At 48.3% G+C, this 12,375-nt stretch overlaps 1 protein-coding gene across 5 annotated transcripts in view; it reads right to left on the bottom strand.

Moving 5' to 3' along the window:
- The window catches only part of DNMT3A (DNA methyltransferase 3 alpha), a 122,879-nt gene extending 111,820 nt beyond the window's left edge, over positions 1-11,059 (bottom strand). For 4 of the 5 annotated variants that reach the window (XM_044288865.1, XM_044288868.1, XM_044288869.1 and 1 more), the window contains exon 1: positions 10,913-11,059. The gene's annotated coding sequence lies outside the window, so the exon portion shown is untranslated. Of the gene's footprint in view, positions 1-1,227; positions 1,362-10,912 lie in introns of those variants that run through there. The other variant, XM_044288866.1, reaches the window with a different exon arrangement.
- Between the last annotated feature and the right edge of the window lie 1,316 nt (positions 11,060-12,375).

Genomic DNA, 12,375 nt, shown 5'->3' with positions numbered 1-12,375 from the left:
TGAGCTGTGTATCTAATCCTATCCTGTGTGATACTGTCTGCTGAGCTGTGTATCTAATCCTGTCCTGTGTGATACTGTCTGCTGAGCTGTGTAGCTAATCCTATCCTGTGTGATACTGTCTGCTGAGCTGTGTATCTAATCCAATCCTGTGTGATACTGTCTGCTGAGCTGTGTATCTAATCCTATCCTGTGTGATACTGCCTGCTGAGCTGTGTATCTAATCTATCCTGTGTGATACTGCCTGCTGAGCGGTGTATCTAATCCTATCCTGTGTGATACTGTCTGCTGAGTTGTGTATCTAATCCTATCCTGTGTGATACTGTCTGCTGAGCTGTGTATCTAATCTATCCTGTGTGATACTGCCTGCTGAGCTGTGTATCTAATCCTGTGTGATACTGCCTGCTGAGCTGTGTATCTAATCCTGTGTGATACTGCCTGCTGAGCTGTGTATCTAATCCTATCCTGTGTGATACTGCCTGCTGAGCTGTGTATCTAATCCTATCCTGTGTGATACTGACTGCTGAGCTGTGTATCTAATCCTATCATGTGTGATACTGCCTGCTGAGCTGTGTATCTAATCCTATCCTGTGTGATACCGTCTGCTGAGCAGTGTATCTAATCCTATCCTGTGTGATACTGTCTGCTTAGCTGTGTATCTAATCCTATCCTGTGTGATACCGTCTGCTGAGCTGTGTATCTAATCCTATCCTGTGTGATACTGTCTGCTGAGCTGTGTATCTAATACTATCATGTGTGATACTGTCTGCTGAGCTGTGTATCTAATCCTATCCTGTGTGATACTGTCTGCTGAGCTGTGTATCTAATCCTATCCTGTGTGATACTGTCTGCTGAGCTGTGTATCTAATACTATCATGTGTGATACTGTCTGCTGAGCTGTGTATCTAATCCTATCCTGTGTGATACTGTCTGCTGAGCTGTGTATCTAATCCTATCCTGTGTGATACTGCCTGCTGAGCTGTGTATCTAATCCTGTGTGATAGAGAATGCTGCGCCCTGTATCTCAGCCTATCGTGTGTGATACCTCCCCATCACCCAGCCATCCCTGTAGGTGATGTTGTTTTGTCGCCCTCCATATTTGCTCCCTGTCGGGGGCCGGAGTGTCACCCGTTAATGGATAACCCGCCGGCTTAGGTCACAAGGTTTTCGGGCGGCCCAGGTGACGCCCGTTAATCGCAGCCCAAGCTAGGCAATGCAGCTGTCACTCACCTCAGCGTAATCCCTGCAGGCAGTGAGGGGTTAATAGCTACATCGGGCCCAAGAGCTGACACACAAACACGGCTGGCCATGCACACACACCCATTCACGAGGGAGATAACGGAGGAATGTTCCTGACCATGTGACTTCACTAAAACATAATACAATATAATGCACAGCCTCCTCTGCTGCACCGTATTCAGACCAGACCAGCCGCCCGCCTATAGGAAGAGATGACAACGCTTCCCAGAGAACGGATAATCGGCAGGAATGTCTGAAGTCATGACATACTGTACCTTTAAGAGTACATGGTTCAGCATGGCGAGAGAGTCACTTCCTGCAAGATCCAGGAAGTAACGAGGAGGACGCCACTGACGGGACACGAGGGGTTAAGGCCAACGCAATGTAACATCAAACCACAGGAAAGCCCCACAATTCCCCGTATATCAGTGTGCGCGCCCCGGCCCCGTCTGAACCGTGGTGGGCGTCACTCTGAACCCCGCACCCATTCTCCATAGTGTGACCCCAAAAAGAAGGTAACTCTACTTAAAGGGGAGCTGCGGCCAGAACACACCCCACAAATCATGACATCTGTCTAATGTCCTGCACCAGCTGAGCTAGGGGGTGCCATCGAATCCCCTGCATGGCCCCCGCACACCAAAAACAAAGGCTCAGACACCGGCCCCTCACAATCATGGCTCTTCTGGCTCCTAAGGAGTCAGGGCTGCAAGTACATACATCATGTGACTCTTCTTGCCTCGGCTGATTGGCTGAAAGGATTCTTCCTGTTGCCTAGGTATCAAAGCTGCAGGTAAATGTGTCACCTGACCCTTCTCTCCTCATCTGATTGGCTGTGAGGATTCTTCGTGTTGCCTAGACCTCAAGCCGTCAGGTAACTATGTCACATGACCCTTCTCACCTCAGCTGATTGGCTGTGAGGATTCTTCATGTTGCCTAGACATCAAGACGTCAGGTAACTATGTCACATGACCATTCTCATCTCAGCTGATTGGCTGTGAGGATTCTTCATGTTGCCTAGACATCAAGACGTCAGGTAACTATGTCACATGACCCTTCTCACCTCAGCTGATTGGCTGTGAGGATTCTTCATGTTGCCTAGACATCAAGACGTCAGGTAACTATGTCACATGACCATTCTCATCTCAGCTGATTGGCTGTGAGGATTCTTCATGTTGCCTATGTTGCCTAGACATCAAGACGTCAGGTAACTATGTCACATGACCATTCTCATCTCAGCTGATTGGCTGTGAGGATTCTTCATGTTGCCTAGACATCAAGACGTCAGGCAACTATGTCACATGACCATTCTCATCTCAGCTGATTGGCTGGGAGTTCTGCCCCTCCCCTGGAATTGAGGCTCCTAAGAGTCAGAGCTGCAATTAAATGTGTCATGTGACTCCTCTCATCTCTGCTGATTGGCTGGGAAACCTCATTCTGTCCCCCAGGAATCAGGGTGTAGGTCAATGTGCGGTGTGATTGGCTGTGAGGGGCTTCTGATAGGTGGGAACAGGGGGCTGCTATTTAATGTCCGTCCCCGTTCCTGGTTCTGTCTTACAAATACTGGTGAAAAATACTGAGCGAGTGAAAGTGACATCATCACGTGATAAATGAGACGTAATCAGGTGTGATGTCACACGAGACGACGTCATAAGAAACATTGGGAATCAGATAACGTGACAGAATGCGACAATGTGATATAATACACAGTAGGCTGATGTATATAGGTATACGGTGACATCATACAATGTGATATAATACACAGTAAGGTGATGTATATGGGTATACGGTGACATCACACAATGTGATATAATACACAGTAAGGTGATGTATATGGGTATACGGTGACATCATACAATGTGATATATAATACACAGTAAGGTGATGTATATGGGTATACGGTGACATCACACAATGTGATATATAATACACAGTAAGGTGATGTATATGGGTATACGGTGACATCATACAATGTGATATATAATACACAGTAAGGTGATGTATATGGGTATACGGTGACATCACACAATGTGATATATAATACACAGTAAGGTGATGTATATGGGTATACGGTGACATCACACAATGTGATATATAATACACAGTAAGGTGATGTATATGGGTATACGGTGACATCACACAATGTGATATAATACACAGTAAGGTGATGTATATGGGTATACGGTGACATCACACAATGTGATATAATACACAGTAAGGTGATGTATATGGGTATACGGTGACATCACACAATGTGATATAATACACTGTAAGGTGATGTATATGGGTATACGGTGACATCATACAATGTGATGTGATATAATACACAGTAAGGTGATGTATATGGGTATACGGTGACATCATACAATGTGATATAATACACAGTAAGGTGATGTATATGGGTATACGGTGACATCATACAATGTGATATAATACACAGTAAGGTGATGTATATGGGTATACGGTGACATCATACAATGTGATATAATACACTGTAAAGTGATGTATATGGGTATACGGTGACATCATACAATGTGATATAATACACAGTAAGGTGATGTATATGGGTATACGGTGACATCATACAATGTGATATATAATACACTGTAAGGTGATGTATATGGGTATACGGTGACATCACACAATGTGATAAAATACACTGTAAGGTGATGTATATGGGTATACGGTGACATCATACAATGTGATATAATACACTGTAAGGTGATGTATATGGGTATACGGTGACATCATACAATGTGATATAATACACTGTAAGGTGATGTATATGGGTATACGGTGACATCATACAATGTGATTGTGATATAATACACTGTAAGGTGATGTATATGGGTATACGGTGACATCATACAATGTGATATAATACACTGTAAGGTGATGTATATGGGTATACGGTGACATCATACAATGTGATGTGATATAATACACAGTAAGGTGATGTATATGGGTATACGGTGACATCATACAATGTGATATAATACACAGTAAGGTGATGTATATGGGTATACGGTGACATCATACAATGTGATATAATACACTGTAAGGTGATGTATATGGGTATACGGTGACATCATACAATGTGATGTGATATAATACACTGTAAGGTGATGTATATGGGTATACGGTGACATCATACAATGTGATTGTGATATAATACACTGTAAGGTGATGTATATGGGTATACGGTGACATCATACAATGTGATATAATACACTGTAAGGTGATGTATATGGGTATACGGTGACATCATACAATGTGATGTGATATAATACACAGTAAGGTGATGTATATGGGTATACGGTGACATCACACAATGTGATATAATACACTGTAAGGTGATGTATATGGGTATACGGTGACATCATACAATGTGATGTGATATAATACACAGTAAGGTGATGTATATGGGTATACGGTGACATCATACAATGTGATATAATACACAGTAAGGTGATGTATATGGGTATACGGTGACATCATACAATGTGATATAATACACAGTAAGGTGATGTATATGGGTATACGGTGACATCATACAATGTGATATATAATACACTGTAAGGTGATGTATATGGGTATACGGTGACATCACACAATGTGATAAAATACACTGTAAGGTGATGTATATGGGTATACGGTGACATCATACAATGTGATATAATACACTGTAAGGTGATGTATATGGGTATACGGTGACATCATACAATGTGATATAATACACTGTAAGGTGATGTATATGGGTATACGGTGACATCATACAATGTGATATAATACACTGTAAGGTGATGTATATGGGTATACGGTGACATCATACAATGTGATATAATACACTGTAAGGTGATGTATATGGGTATACGGTGACATCATACAATGTGATATATAATATAACACGACATGCTGGAATATACAGAGCAGATACAATCTGTATACTAGCATCTTGCATGTGACAATGTGATGCACATATAGGGTAGCCGTTGCAGGCGTGGTACGGTCGGACACACTGCGCAGGCGCAGGCAGGGCCCTCACACTGCCGCCTGCAGTGGAGGGGTACAACTGCTCCTTCCACTGGTCCCTGCTAGTGCAGTGAGCTCCCCCTGCAGGCCGTGCCCGGCAGCGCAGTGCTCTGCTCACCCTGCATTGTATTACAGGTGAAACTCGGAAAATTTGAATATTGTGCAAAAGTTCATTTATTTCAGTAATGCCACTTAATATATGAGATGGGGCTCAGGTCGGGCGAGTTTGCTGGCCAATCAAGCACAGTAATCCCACGGTCATTGAAGCAGGTTTTAGTACTTTTGGCAGTATGGGCAGGAGCCAAGTCCTGCTGGAAAATGAAGTCAGCATCCCCATAAAGCTCGCCTGTGGAAGGAAGCATGACGTCCTGGTAGATGGCCGTGTTGACTCTGGACCTAATGAAGCAGAGTGGACCAACACCAGCAGAGGACATGGATCCCCAAATCTACACAGACTGTGGAAGCCTCACACTGGACTTGAAGCATCTTGCATGGTGTGCCTCTCCATTCTTCCTCCAGACTCTGGGTCCTTGGTTTCCAAATGAGATACAAAAGTTGCTCTCATCAGAAAGAAGGACTTTGGACACTGACCAACAGACCAGCTCTTTTTCTCTTCTGACGTGTGTTGTCCAGGAGAGGCTTGACAAGAGGAATACGACCTTTGAAGCCCATGTCCAGGATCCGTCTGTGTGTGGTGGCTCTTGAAGCACTGACTCCAGCCTCAGTCCACTCCTTGTGAATGGCCTTTACCTGACCATCCTCTCCAGGGTGTGGTCATCCCTGCTGCTTGGGCACCTTTGTCTTCCACACGTGTCCCTTCCACATAACTTTCTATTATTGTGCTCTCATACGGCACTTCGGGAACATCCAACTTCTTTTGCAATTACCTTTTGAGGCTTTCGTCAATGATGGTTTTCTGCCCAACCGTCCGGTCAGCGGTCTGCCCCGTGATTGGGATTCCTACTGGACCAGACTGAGACCATGTAAAGGCTCAGGAACCCTGTGCAGGTGTTAGGGGTTAATTAGCTGACTGGAGGGTGACACTGTGAGACGAGGATATTGAACTTTTGCACAATACTCTAATTTTTCGAGTTTCACCTGTATTTATAAAGCCCATCAGGATGTCAGCGGCGACACACGCCTAGAGCCTGGCGTGCCAAGGGCAGCGGGCGCCGGCTCCACGACACAGGGCTAATGACCTCCTTATTTTTGGCGGTTGTCCTGGAGGACCATCTGATAATCCAGAACATCTGACAGCCCGGAGGAGAGACCCGTCTGGATCCGACCCACAGCAGACCGACAACCTATATAGGTGCCCTATCTACAAGCCGACAACTATGTCTGCATCCTGTCACGCCCCAGCTGTTGGGAGAGGACAACTCAGAGCATGCTGTGAGTTGTAGTTACTGCTAAACGCGGACCTTCCTAGACAGTAACAGCCCCCCCCCCCCCAATCAGCTCCCTATAGGCAGCTGACTACCATGTATATACGTAGATGTTCAGCCATGTACAGGCCGACAACTATATTACCACCCTGTGGCCCCGGTAGTCTGCGCCCTGTGGCCCCCTAGTCAGCACCCCGGGACGCCCCAGCTGTTGTGAGAATCCAACTCTCAGCCACAGGCTGTGAAGGGATGCTGAGGGTTGTAGTTCCACAGCTGGAGACCTGTTTCCACATGTATATCCTGTGTAGGCCTCAGCGGCCGCAGGCAGTAACCGCCGGGAGCGGAGTGACAGGAGGGGGGGTCCTGCTCCTGCCACACAGTGACTGGGCCTAGACCCCACATACAGAGGCACAGGAGACGTATAACCCTCCACCTACCGGAGGACATCCAAGGGTTAAACCCTCCCCTCCCCCTCCCAGAGCAGGAATACAAAGCTGTTTCTGATTACGGCAAACTGAGGGGGTAAATGAGGACGAGGAGAAGACGGATGAGATTATCTGCAGATTACAGAGAGATGTCCCCCATAAGGAGGCAGTGGCCACAGCCTGCCCCCCACTACCACCGAGCCCCCCCTGCTCACCATCACTGAGCCCCCTGTAATCACCATGGACCCCCCCCCCCCGCCACCACCACCAAACCCTCCTACTCACCATTGAGCCTCCCTATTCACCACCACCGAGCCCCTCTACTCGCCACCACCGAGCCCCTCTACTCGCCACCACCGAGCCCCTCTACTCACCACCACCGAGCCCCCCAATCACCACCACTGAGCCCCCCGTAATCACCATGGACTCCCCCCACCACCAAACCCTCCTACTCACCATTGAGCCTCCCTATTCACCACCGCCGAGCCCCCCCTACTCGCCACCACCGAGCCCCCCTACTCACCACCACTATCACCAAGCCCGCCTACTTACTGCCACCACCACCGAGCCCCTATACTCGCCACCACCGAGCCCCTCTACTCACCACCACTATCACCAAGCCCCTCTACTCGCCACCACCGAGCCCCTCTACTCACCACCACCGAGCCCCCCTACTTACTGCCACCACCACCGAGCCCCTCTACTCGCCACCACCAAGCCCCTCTACTCACCACCACCGAGCCCCCCTACTTACTGCCACCACCACCGAGCCCCTCTACTCGCCACCACCAAGCCCCTCTACTCGCCACCACCGAGCCCCTCTACTCACCACCACCGAGCCCCCCTACTTACTGCCACCACCACCGAGCCCCTCTACTCGCCACCACCGAGCCCCTCTACTCGCCACCACCGAGCCCTTCTACTCGCCACCACCGAGCCCCTCTACTCGCCACCACCAAGCCCCTCTACTCAACACCAAGCCCCCCCCACTCAACACTTTTACCACGAGCCCCTTCTTACAAGCATTACCATTGAGCCCCCCCTATTTACAGTTACCACCACCGAGCCCCCCTACTCAACACCACTACCACGGTGCCCACTTCTCCTACTAGACAGAGAGAACACATCAGTGCCCACGTATCATGGTGTTACTGTAAGAGAGCAGGTCTACATCACACATGTATCAGATATGTTCCTGCTACTGCAGCCCTACAAAAAATGTCTAAAAAGAAGTGTATGTGCGCAGTGGACCTGTGTGATACATATGTGCTCCTGCTGACATGACTACTTGTATATGCAGCCTCAGACATGTATGTGCAACAGAAGTATAGGAGACGTGTGTAGCAGTAGATATGTATAAGGCATGTAAGCAGTCAACAGGTATGTGGAGCAGTATAAGACATGTATGTGCAACTGTAATTATGTATGACAGTGTAATCATGTAAAACGCGTGTATGTGCAGTAGTATGAGACATCTGTGCAGAAGTAATCATGTATGAGGCATGCATGTGTAGCAGTAGTTATGTATGACACATGTATGTTCAGCAGCATTCCTGTATGTGCAGCAGTAGGCATGTATGAGACATATTTGCAGCCATAGACATGTATGTGCAGCAGTAGGCATGTATGAGACATGAATGTGCCGAGGTAGTCTGGTATGAGACATGTATGTGGAGCAGTAGTGATATATAAGACCTATATGTGCAGTAGTAGACATGTATGAGGCAAGTACATGCAGCAGTCATGTATGAGACATGTATGTACATCAGCATTCAAGTAGGAGGATTGTACATGCACCAGTAGTCATGTATGAGGAATGTATATGCAGCAGTAGACATGTATGAGACCTGTATGTGCCCCAATAGACATGTATGGGCAACATTGGACATGTATGTGCATCAGTAGACATGTACGAGACATATATGTGCAGCAGTAGACATGTATGAAATCTGTATGTGCAACATTGGACATGTATGTGCATCAGTAGACATGTATGTGTAGCAGTAGACATGTATGCAACATGGATGTGCAGTAGAAGACAAGTATAAGACATGTATGGAAAGCAGTAGACATGTATGTGCAGCAGACATGTATAAGACTAGTATTTGCAGCAGATGACATATGTGCAGCAATAGACATGTATGTGCAGCAGGAGCCATGTATGAAACCTGTATGTGCAGCAGTTGACATGTATGAGACATGTGTGTGCAGTGCCAGACTAGTAGGTGCCATGTATGTGCGGCAGTAGACCTGCATGTGTCATGTATGTGCGGCGGTAGACCTGTATGTGCCATGTATGTGCGGCGGTAGACCTGTATGTGCCATGTATGTGCGGCGGTAGACCTGTATGTGCCATGTATGTGCGGCGGTAGACCTGTATGTGCCATGTATGAGCGTCGGTAGACCTGTATGTGCCATGTATGTGTGGCGATAGACCTGTATGTGCCATGTATGTGTGGCGGTAGACCTGTATGTGCGGCGGTAGACCTGTATGTGCCATGTATGTGTGGCGGTAGACCTGTATGTGCGGCGGTAGACCTGTATGTGCCATGTATGTGCAGCGGTAGACCTGTATGTGCCATGTATGTGCGGCGGTAGACCTGTATGTGCGGAGGTAGACCTGTATGTGCCATGTATGTGCGGCGGTAGACCTATATGTGCGGAGGTAGACCTGTATGTGCCATGTATGTGCGGCGGTAGACCTGTATGAGCGGCGGTAGACCTATATGTGCGGAGGTAGACCTGTATGTGCGGAGGTAGACCTGTATGTGCCATGTATGTGCGGCGGTAGACCTGTATGAGCGGCGGTAGACCTGTATGAGCGGTGGTAGACCTGTATGTGCGGAGGTAGACCTGTATGTGCCATGTATGAGCGGCGGTAGACCTGTATGTGCGGCGGTAGACCTGTATGTGCGGAGGTAGACCTGTATGTGCGGAGGTAGACCTGTATGTGCCATGTATGAGCGGTGGTAGACCTGTATGTGCGGAGGTAGACCTGTATGTGCCATGTATGTGCGGCGGTAGACCTGTATGTGTGGCGGTAGACCTGTATGTGCCATGTATGTGTGGCGGTAGACCTGTATGTGCCATGTATGTGCGGCGGTAGACCTGTATGTGCGGCGGTAGACCTGTATGTGTGGAGGTAGACCTGTATGTGCGGAGGTAGACCTGTATGTGCCATGTATGAGCGGTGGTAGACCTGTATGTGCGGAGGTAGACCTGTATGTGCCATGTATGTGCGGCGGTAGACCTGTATGTGTGGCGGTAGACCTGTATGTGCCATGTATGTGTGGCGGTAGACCTGTATGTGCCATGTATGTGCGGCGGTAGACCTGTATGTGTGGCGGTAGACCTGTATGTGTGGCGGTAGACCTGTATGTGCGGAGGTAGACATGTATGTGCCATGTATGTGCGGCGGTAGACCTGTATGTGTGGAGGTAGACCTGTATGTGCCACACATGTGCGCTGTGCCCGGTGGAGCTCCTGGCACCGCCTTCCATCACATGTGTGCTCCTCAGACATGACGAGCTCGCCTCCATTACAGATGGCTCCTGGAATCCGCAGCCTCCAGGGTTGGGCGCCGTTCACATCCATGAGCCCCGGGGGCAGCGCTGCCCCATGTAACCCCAGCTACAGGTGTGTGCGATCAGCACGGGGGGAGCATGGCACCAGTGCCCAGCACACACCGCCCTCTGCCACCTACACCATCCCCTGCCAGGCCTGCGCCAGCTTCAAGGGCAGAGCTGGCAGAGGATGGCAGCGGGCAGCCTGGCACTGAGGACTGCCCGGCACACAGCAGGTAGATGGGGGCACTCCCCTCCCGGCCCCTGTACTCACCCCGGGCAGGTCGGTGTCCGCGGATGGGGGGTCCTGTCCCTCCTTCTTCTGCCTGTGTCCCCCACACTCCTCGTCTGTGTCCCCCCCGGGCTCAGGCTGCTGCCTCCGCCGCCGCCTCCTCCTCCTCCCCGATCAGTGCGGCAGCCGGGTGGACGGCGCCGGGTCCTAGAGGCCTCCGCTCTGGAGACTGGGACTCTGTACACTTCATCCCACAGCGCATGAGATACACCCAGTGTTACCTCCTCATACCCCCAGTGTTACCTCCTCATACACCTAGTATACACCGAGTGTTACCTCCTCATACACCTAGTATACACCCAGTGTTACCTCCTCATACACCGAGTGTTACCTCCTCATACACCTAGTATACACCGAGTGTTACCTCCTCATACACCGAGTGTTACCTCCTCATACACCGAGAATACACCGAGTGTTACCTCCTCATACACCGAGTGTTACCTCCTCATACACCGAGTATACACCGAGTGTTGCCTCCTCATACACCTAGTATACACCCAGTGTTACCTCCTCATATACATAGTATACACCCAGTGTTACCTCATCATACACCTAGTAGTGTTACCTCATCATACATATAGTATACACCGAGTGTTACCTCATGATACACATAGTATACACCGAGTGTTACCTCCTCATACACATAGTATACACCCAGTGTTACCTCCTCATACACCTAGTATACACCCAGTGTTACCTCATGATACACATAGTATACACCGAGTGTTACCTCCTCATACACATAGTATACACCGAGTGTTACCTCCTCATACACATAGTATACACCGAGTGTTACCTCCTCATACACATAGTATACACCGAGTGTTACCTCATCATACATATAGTATACACCGAGTGTTACCTCATGATACACATAGTATACACCGAGTGTTACCTCCTCATACACATAGTATACACCGAGTGTTACCTCCTCATACACCTAGTAGACACCGAGTGTTACCTCCTCATACACCTAGTATACACCGAGTGTTACCTCATCATACACATAGTATACACCGAGTGTTACCTCCTCATACACCTAGTATACACCGAGTGTTACCTCCTCATACACATAGTATACACCGAGTGTTACCTCATCATACATATAGTATACACCCAGTGTTACCTCATCATACACCGAGTATACACCCAGTGTTACCTCATCATACACATAGTATACACCGAGTGTTACCTCATGATACACATAGTATACACCCAGTGTTACCTCCTCATACACATAGTATACACCCAGTGTTACTTCATCATACACCTAGTAATATACACCGAGTGTTACCTCCTCATACACATAGTATACACCGAGCGTTACCTCATGGTACACATAGTATACACAGACTGTTACCTCATCATACACATAGTATACACCGAGTGTTACCTCATGATACACATAGTATACACCGAGTGTTACCTCCGCATACACCTAGTAT

This window comes from Bufo gargarizans, chromosome 4 (assembly GCF_014858855.1).
Source record: "Bufo gargarizans isolate SCDJY-AF-19 chromosome 4, ASM1485885v1, whole genome shotgun sequence".
NCBI classification, from domain to species: Eukaryota; Metazoa; Chordata; class Amphibia; order Anura; family Bufonidae; genus Bufo; species Bufo gargarizans.
The sequence above is the reverse complement of the archived record's forward strand: the minus strand, read 5'-3'. Positions and strand labels throughout refer to the sequence as shown.